This window comes from Lynx rufus, unplaced genomic scaffold (genome assembly GCF_022079265.1).
Source record: "Lynx rufus isolate CCGP_SWC_20201006 ecotype Redwood Valley unplaced genomic scaffold, mLynRuf1.p SCAF_16, whole genome shotgun sequence".
In the NCBI taxonomy this organism is placed as follows: domain Eukaryota; kingdom Metazoa; phylum Chordata; class Mammalia; order Carnivora; family Felidae; genus Lynx; species Lynx rufus.
Window position 1 is genome coordinate 8,533,184 of NW_025814830.1, and position 6,817 is coordinate 8,540,000.

The 6,817-nt window shown below is 44.1% G+C and overlaps 1 pseudogene; it reads left to right on the forward strand.

Annotated features, from left to right (window-relative positions):
* Positions 1 to 462: 462 nt before the first annotated feature.
* LOC124511726 (elongation factor 1-alpha 1-like) overlaps positions 463 to 6,817 on the forward strand; it is a 9,067-nt pseudogene continuing 2,712 nt past the window's right edge.

Consider the following 6,817-nt stretch of genomic DNA (forward strand, 5'->3'; position numbering starts at 1 on the left):
ACCCGGGAAAGAAGGGCCAGGAAATGACAGGCAGGGGAAGAGGGGGGCTGGAAGGTCAGCTTGGAGAGAGTGGGAAGCTTGGGAAAAGCAAAAAGAAAGAGGTGGAAAAAAAGGGGTGGGAGTGGAAGCAAGGCTGGGGAAATAGTTCTAGAACTGAGACAGAGGTAGGGGGAAGAAAGCTGTGGTAGGGGGAAGGGGCACAAGGGGAGTAAGGGAATCTATGATGGGGGAGAGGTGGAAGGGCCGAGAAAGGGTAAGCAATGGAGATCCCTGGAAAAGGCAGAGAAGTTTGGAATATAGAGGGAGCTTGGCATATCCAGAAGGTTGTGGATACAAACGGAGGAATCCAGGGGTAAAGGAGACTCTTCTGAGGGTTCCTCCTAGCATTCACCTGAGATCCTCTGGTCCCTCCACACACCGGTGCAGACTGGGGGTGGGTGTATACCCAGGTGTGGCCAGAACATGGCCAAGTCCCCCCTAAAGTTCAGCCATCTCTGCTCCTACAAGGAGAACCTGTGACTCCACCCCTCATCCTGACCCATTCCTGGAGATCCTGGAAGGTCAAAGAGGGCAGGGCTCCTAGAATGCAGCAACTCCTGCCCTCTCCCACATCCAAAGGGAGAAAAAGAACTCAGGGAAGAGGAAGGATTCTCTTAAGGACACAGTAAATGCAGAGTAGAGCCTGCATCTCTTGTCACACACCTGATCACCTTCCAATAATTCCTTCCACTTTGATTGCCTACCCCTAACCCCAAACACACCTTTAGATGGTCCTAAAATTCACTCTTATCTAATTTCCAAGTCCTGCTACTCCTAGCTATGGATCTCTTCCTAGAAGCCTTCTTCTGACTGTCTTCCACTTTGTTATCAGTCGATTCTCCCCCAACACCTGTCCCACTTGTGTGTGGCTTTCCACAGTCACCATGTACAGTTGTTCATGTTGGACACTGTACAAGAGGCTTATACTTCAAGAGGTGCCATTCACATCACAGACATCTTAATTACTTTGAAACCATTTTTTTGTAAATATTTGTGTATTTTGTTATTCTTTTGCTGACTGCAAAGTAAATTATAATTTATTGCAATCATACTCCAGCAGATGGCAGCAAAGTGTCTTGGTCCAACATGGTTGGTAGCTACCACTTAGGAGAAATCAGCTTGAAAATGGAAGGACCTTGGAGCACCTGGGTGGCTCAGGTCATGATCTCAGGGTCATGAAATCGAGCCCTGTGTCAGGCTCCACAATGGGCATGGAGCCTGCTTAAGATTCTCTCTTCCTCTCCCTCCGCCCCTTCCCCAATTCGTTCTCTCTCTCTGTCTCTCTCTCAAAAAAAAAAAAAGGAAAGACCTTGTATGGTGACACATGTAAACTGGATTTCTGGTGATCATTTTGCAATACATACAAATATTTTTTAAGTTTATTCATTTATTTTGAGAGAGACAGCAGGGGAGGGGCAAAGAAAGAGGGAGAGAGAGAATCCCAAGCAGGCTCCAAGTTGTCAGTGCGGAGCCTGATGTGGGGCTTGAACTCAAGAACCATGAGATCATGACCTGAGCCGAAATCAAGAGTCAGATGCTTAACCATACAACCCACCCAGGTGCCCTGCAATATATAAAAATATTGAATCATTATGTTTTACACCTGCAACTAATATAATGTATGTCAATTACACCTCAATAAAAAGGAATAAAAATAAACTAATAAAAACAAAAATTTTTTTAAATACTCATAAAAAAAGAAAGAAAATGGAAAGACATTGTTGATCTCATATAATCTAAAATAGCCTGTGCTCTGAACAAGGATTTGCTTTTCACCTGACGTGCAGAGCATTTTTTTTTTAATCCCCTTTTTTCCATAATGGTTTTGCCACCAGAACGCAGGTATGAAAACCACCACTAAACCTAAACCGAAACAGGAAAGGAAAAGGCTCATATCATGTCATTGGACACGTAGATTTGGGCAAGCCTACCACTACTGGGCATCTGATCTACAGATGTGATGGGACTAACAAAAGAACTATTGAAAATTTTGAGAAGGAGGCTGCTGAGATGGGAAAGGTTCCTTGACGTATGCCTGGGTCTTGGATAAACTGAAAGCTGAACACGAACGTGGTTATCACCATTGATCATTCCCTGTGGAAATTTGAGACCAGCAAGTATCATGTGATCATCACTGATGCCCCAGGACACAGAGACCTTATCAAAAACGTAATTACAGGCACTTCTAGGGCTGGCTGTGCTGTCCTGATTGCTGCTGCTGGTGGCGAATTTGAAGCAGGCATCTCCAAGAATGGGCAGACCCGTCCATGAGCATGCCCTTCTTCTGGCTTACACACTGGGCGTGAAACAACTAATTGTTGGTGTTGACAACACGGGTTCCACTGAGCCAGCCTACAGCCAGAAGAGATACGAGGAAATTGTTGAGGAAGTCAGCACCTATATTAAGAAAATTGGCTACAACCCCAGCACAGCTGCATGTTTGCCAGTTTGGGGTTGGAATGGTGACAACGAGCTGGAGCCCAGTCGCTCACAGGCCTTGGTTCAAGAGATGGAAAGTCACCCGCAAAGATGGCGATGCCAGGGGAACCACACTGCTTGAGGCTCTGGATTGCATTCTGCCACCTACTCGTCCAACTGACAAGCCCTGGCGTCTGCCCCTCCAGGATGTCCACATAACTGATGGTATCGGTACTGTCCCTGTGGGCCGAGCGGAGACTGGTGCTCTTAAACCCAGCATGGTGGTCACCTTTGCTCCAGTCAAGGTTACAACCGAAGTAAAGTCTGTTGAAATGCACCATGAAGCTTTTTTTTTTTTTAATTTTTTTTTTCAACGTTTATTTATTTTTGGGACAGAGAGAGACAGAGCATGAACGGGGGAGGGGCAGAGAGAGAGGGAGACACAGAATCGGAAACAGGCTCCAGGCTCTGGGCCATCAGCCCAGAGCCCGACGCGGGGCTCGAACCCACGGACCGTGAGATCGTGACCTGGCTGAAGTCGGACGCTTAACCGACTGCGCCACCCAGGCGCTCCGCACCATGAAGCTTTGAGCGAGGCTCTTCCTGAGGACAGCGTGGGCTTCAGGGTCAAGAACAAATCTGTTAAAGATGTTCGTCATGGCAGTGTGGCTGGTGACAGCAGACGTGACCCACCGACGGCAGCAGCTGGCTTCACAGCTCAGGTGATTATCCTGAACCATCCGGGCCACATCAGTGCCGGATATGCACCTGTGCTGAATGGTCACACGGCCCACGTTGCTCACAAGTTTGCTGAGCTGAAAGAGAAGATTGATCGTCATTCTGGAAAAAAGTTGGAAGATGGCCCCAAGTTCTTGAAATCTGGTGATGCTGCCTTCGTTGATACGGCTCCTGGCAAGCCGTGTATGTGTGTTGAGAGCATCTCTGACTATCCTCCTGGCGGGCCGTTTTTGCTGTTAGTGACGTGAGACAGATGGTTGCTGTGGATGTCATCAAAGCAGTGGACAAGAAGGCAGCTGGAGCTGGCAAGGTCACTGAGCCTGGCCAGAAGGCTCAGAAGGCTAAAAGAAAGGAATCCCCAATAACTGCCGCCCCAGTCTTAATCAGTGGTGGAAAAATGGTCTCAAAACTGTTTGTGTCAGTTGGTCTTTTAAGCTTGATAGTAAGACGTTGGTTAATGAGGGGCACCTGGGTGGCTCAGGTGGGTAAGCGTCCAAGTCTTGGTTTCAGCTCAGGTCATGATCTCAGTTTCTGAGTTCGAGCCCCGAATCAGGCCCTGTGCTGGCAGTGCAGAGCCTGTTTGGGACTCTCTCTCTCTCTCTCTCTCTCTCAAAATAAGTAAAGAAACTTAGGGGAAAAAGACTGGTTAATGATAACAATGCATCGTAAAATCTTCAGAAGGAAAGGAGAATGTTTTGTGGGTCATTTATGCGTGCGTGGGTTTGTGTGTGTGTGTGGCAGTTTTAAGTTATTAGGTTTTTAAAAATTTTTTTAACGTTTATTTATTTTTGAGAGACAGAAAGTGAACGGGGGAGGGGCAGAGAGACAGGGAGACACAGAATCCGAAGGAGGCTCCAGGCTCCAAGCTGTCAGCACAGAGCCCGATGCAGATCTCGAACCCATGAACTGTGAGATCATGACCTGAGCTGAAGTCAGATGCTTAACCCAACTGAGCCACCCAGTCTCCCCAAGTTATTTGTTTTTAAAATCAGTACTTTTTAGTGGAGGCAATTGAACCAAAAATCTGTCACAGAATTTTGAGAGCCATTAAAACAAAAGTTTAATGAGAAAAAAAAAATCCCGCTTGGTGGCTGAGCTTTGGCCGCGTTCAGCATTTCATACTGCAGTTCATATTTTCTAATTATTTGCCATACCAGACTAGAATTATTGAGCTCTAAATTTAAGTACACACATCCTTTCACTTGGCATGAATCACTATATAATAACTAATACCCAATTTACCCTTAGTAATCCACAAAGAATGTTTGTGGGTGGAAATTGAAGAGTATTGCTCAACAGTCTGTTAATTATATTATTATAGCAGTTGTTTATTATTAGTTTAACAATTTCATCAGTATAGAAATTAACTATTATTAAGTTTACTGATTTGTCATCTACATATTATTTTAAGATGTTAAGATTCCATGGTAAAATATCAACCCTATTTGACATCTATCAAGAAGGAAAAAATAATCACGACTGGAAAATGGAAAGCTATCATAAAACTAATTGGATCACAGAATACATTTTTGCAAAAAAAAAAATAAAGTGGCAGGGAGAAAAAAATTTTCCACAGCAGCTATTTCAGCAAAATGTAGCTAAATGCAAAGTTATTAATGATTGACATGAATTTATCTCCTACCCTTATACAAACTGTGAAGGAAAAATGTCAAGAAATGAGTGGAAGGGGGGAAATGAAAAATCCTTTCATTAGTATGCTTTTTGCCAATCCAACCATCTAATTCAGATATTAGACTCCTAAGTTTAAGTTCTTAAAATGTCAATTTTAATATTGGTCTTAAAATATTAAATAAAATTTAATAATTTTAATATGTTTGAATATTAAACACTTAAGCTCTTAAAAATTATTCACCTTAAGGGGTGCCTGGGTGGCTCAGTCGGTTCAGCATCTGATTCTTGATCTCGGCTCAAGCTATGATCTCACGGTTTGTGAGTGTGAGCCCTGCATGGGGCTCTGCACTGACAGGGCAGAGCCTGCTTGGGACTTTCTCTTTCCCTCTCTCCACCTCTCTCTCTCTCTCTCTCTCTCTCTCTTAAAATAAATAAATAAGCATAAAAAATAAAAAAATTTAAATTATTCACTTTAAGTAAAAAATTTTAACTTTTGAAGGACATAGTGGTAGACAGAAACAGGATTTCTAAGACCTGTTCAGGAATGAAGGCCTTGCCTCTCTCAGTGGCTGTTCCCACGGGAATTACCTCAGCTACTGAGAGTTCCCCTGGGGTGGACCTAGACTTTGTTGAGAATGAATTACAGCTCAACTTCTCCTTCTGTCCAGTCCTGCTCCTTCACCTCCCTTCCACGATTGTTGGTCCCAAGGTCCTGAGCACTGACCTCTGTCTCGGTGTCTTGTCTCCCAAACAGCCATGCAAAGACTGGCAACATTGATCACATATTTGAAACTACGGAAGTGAGGGCACGATAGTGCGCATTACTCAAAGCTATGATCTGATTTATTATATACCCAACGGAGTTCAAAGCAGGGTCCCCAACAGACGTTTGTACGCCCGTGTTCGCGGCAGCATTATGCACAATGATAGCCAAGAGGCTGAAACAATCTGTGTGGACACGGACAGATGCATGCATGAACAGAACGTGGTATATACATACAATGGAATGTTATTCGGGGAGCCTGGGTGGCTGAGTCGGCGAAACATCCAACTTCAGCTGAGGTCATGATCTCATGGTTTATGGGTTTGAGCCCCAGGTCGGGCTCTGTGCTGACAGCTCAGAGCCTGGAGCCTGTTTCCCATTCTGTGTCTCCCTCTCTCTCTCTGCCCCTCCCCCACTCACACTTGCATCTCTCTTTCAAAAATAAATCAACATTTAAATAAATAAATAAATAAATAAACATTAAAAAAGCAATGGAATGTTATTCAACCTTAAAAAGGAAGGAAAGTCTGATACGTGCTACAACGTGGATGAACCCTGAAAACGGGTTAAATGAAATAAGCCAGTCACAAAAAGACAAATATTAATGATTCCACTTAGATGAGGTATTGAATTTCCATTCAAACTAATTCATAGGAACAAAGTAGAATGGCGGTTGCCAAGGGCTGAGGGGAGGGGGCTGGGGGAGATGCTATTCAACAGGTATAGTTTAATCTCATCCCAATGGAAGACGAGTAAGTTCTAGAAATCTGCTGTAGGACATTGTGACAATACTGTATTGTACACTTAATGTGGCAATCCTCAGGCAACCCCTCCCCCCAATCTAGGGACATACTAATATGGCACATACTCATCAGGACCAAAGTGGCTCCAAAGACAAGGTCTAGAGTTTCAGTTTTGCAAGATACAAAAGCCCAGGAGATCGGTTGCACAACCACATGAATAACTACACTTAACACTGCTGAGCTGTAAAAAACAAAAAAAATAAATAAGATCGGATATGAAGAAACTATACATTGATGCTGCAGGCAGCATCTCTGTGAAAAAAGAAGAAAATATAGGCACACAATGTACATGAGTCCATTCTTGGCGAAGCAGCGATGTGGGCTCCAGGGCAAAGCTTCACAATTCTGACAACTTACGGAAAAAACGTTTATGCAGAACATAAAGATTGGTCACATGTGGTATTGCACATTATCTAGGCGATGA